This window comes from Megalopta genalis, unplaced genomic scaffold, assembly GCF_051020955.1.
Source record: "Megalopta genalis isolate 19385.01 unplaced genomic scaffold, iyMegGena1_principal scaffold0121, whole genome shotgun sequence".
Taxonomy (NCBI): Eukaryota; Metazoa; Arthropoda; class Insecta; order Hymenoptera; family Halictidae; genus Megalopta; species Megalopta genalis.
In genome coordinates this window covers 117,501-120,000 of record NW_027476190.1, presented here as the reverse complement: position 1 = coordinate 120,000, position 2,500 = coordinate 117,501, and the positions used below count along the sequence as shown (strand labels likewise).

At 58.6% G+C, this 2,500-nt stretch overlaps 1 pseudogene; it reads right to left on the bottom strand.

The window, feature by feature from the left end:
• The window catches only part of LOC143262381 (large subunit ribosomal RNA), an 8,682-nt pseudogene that overhangs the window by 2,884 nt on the left and 3,298 nt on the right, over positions 1-2,500 (bottom strand).

Here is a 2,500-nt window from a genome sequence, read left to right as displayed (position 1 = left end):
GATCCCGCATCGATCCACCAGTTGGAAAGGTTGGACCTCCCACACTCACGTAGCTCATTACCATCCACCGACCGGAACAGGCGGTTAGCCCACCACTCCTCTCTCAGCTCCTTGGAGGACAGCATGGTGCCGTCCCTCACAAGGGCCCGCTGGGCCCAGCTGAGTCGTTTATCGACCCAGCTGGACCCTGCAATAGCTTTCACTGCTGGAGAGGAGGAGGCCGCCAGATTTTGGAGGCGCATGTACATGAGTCCCGGTACGGTGGTGGCAAAGGATGGGATGCCGAGGCCTCCCATCCTGCACGGAGTGTGGAAGTATCCAACGGTGGTATCGTGCGGGAGCCGCAGCCACCTACGGAGGGCCACGCGGACTTGCCTGTCGAGGGCCCTAAGTTTCCCTAGGGTTGTCCCCGACAGAACAAGCGCATGGTAGAACCGCGGGATAAGGAACGATCTAAGTATCTTGAGCCGCTGTTGCGGCTTCAAGGGGGCTCTCGTTAGTCTCTCCATCTCGGTGTTAAGTACACTGCCGGCTCGCTTCAGTCCTACAGGCCTGAAATCGACCCCCAAGTACCGCCATTGCTCGGATGGCGAGAGTTGTTTAATCTCCTCGCCACCGGCAAGACGATACTGGGGATCGACCAGGACCTTGTATTTCTTCTGCTTACCGGCAGGCACGATGGAGAGACTCACGCATTTGCGTGCATTGAACGAGAGCCCCTGTTCCTTAGCCCGGGCCTCAACCTCACGTAGGGCTGCGGTCATACCCAACCTGGTCGACGAGACGAGGACTATATCGTCGGCGTATGCAAACGCATTCACCCGACAGCCCTCGATCTCGTAACCGACGTCGCTAGGTACAGATCTTAGTACCTCATCAACGACGAGGCAAAACAGGAGTGTGGAGAGGGGATCCCCCTGCCTCACACCCCTGCTTACGTGGAAGGGCTCCGAACGAGCGCCGTCAACCTCAAACACCGTGGTGCTATTCGCATATAGCCGGGTGGTGTAGCTAACCAATCCCTCCGGCAGACCGGTTCGTCCCAACACGGAGGATATAGCGTGATGGCTCACCGCATCGAACGCCTTGGCGACGTCTAATGAGACCACATGGATCTCTCTTAGACGTCTCCGCGCGTCTTCGAGCAGTGAAGCCAGCACAGCTATATTCTCCGCGCACCCATCATCTAAGCATCGCTGCCTAATGTCCACAAGCCTGGCCGCACGTAGACGTTTGGCCAGGATCTTGTGGAGATGGCGTATGGTGACTGAAGCGATGCTTAGTGGGCGGAAGTCATTTGGGTCAGAAGACCCATCCTTCTTGGGAACAAACACGGTCCGGCTAATTAGCATTTCCGGAGGGAAACCACCCGATGCGAGCACGATGTTGAAGAAGACGGCTTTTATGCTCGTCGGAACTGCCTTCCACTGCCTCGCCGTGATGCCATCAATACCGGGTGCCGAAGAATTGGCAACTGTGACTGTGATGACATCGTCACAAGTCACCGGGTGCCACACGTACGCCAGGGAGGGCGTTGGTGGAGAACGCCTAGACTGCTCGACGGGGGTAGACTCCTGGGACACGAATGGTCCCCAGTGAGCAGCCATAACTGCAACATCTGGGGAGCGTGTCCCAGGTCCCCCGTCGAGAATCTCCCTGGCCGCTCTAGACATGTTTGCCTTGTAGAGCGTTTGTACGCGGGCATAATCCCGGCGACGTTGCCGTTTCTTCGGCACCCTGATGGATGCATCCGGACAAGCTGGTCGCGGTCGTCTCAGGGGAGGAACAGGGAAAACTCCCTGGAGCCACGCATGGAGTCCGGCAGCAACATCGCGCCCGTGGAGGAGGTTGTTTGCGACTCCAACGAGCGCGAGTGCGCCGAACCCCCGGATCCGGGCGACCTCGGGAAGAAGTTCCCGGATAGCCGCCCGAAATCCATCATGCGGGCTCTCACTCCCCTGCATTGAGCGAGGTGATGGCAGGTGTGATGGGTCCGAAGGTGGTGATGGACCCATCACATCCTCGTTCCGCGGAGGATCATTACTGATCTCGTCCGTGTCGGAACGGAGGGAGGAATCACCTGGTTGGTGATCCGCCACCTGGAGGGCGTGGAGCGCTTGGGCTACAAGATTTTTGTAGTCCGCTCCACGCCTCGCACCCTTGATTGACTCAAGAGTGCGTCCCATGGGGAGCACGGCCATCAGGTGTTGATTGATGAACCGTACTCCCCTGGTGGCGGCAAGTGCTTCCTCCCTCGCCATCAAGCGCAGTTCTTCAGCGCTCCAACGCTTTTTGACTCGCTCAATGTCGACTTCCGCGTTCATCTGGTCCGGATGCATGCGACGTCGGTGTACCCCCAATCCAATCTTGGATGGGAAGGTGCGGCAACAGTCCGGACACATGAATGTGCCGGTCAGCGGGACGCGCGCCTCAGAGGGCCCTGGGTCTATACCACTGATGGTCGGTGGTGGTATTGGGGTCGGTGGAACAAAGGCTGGGG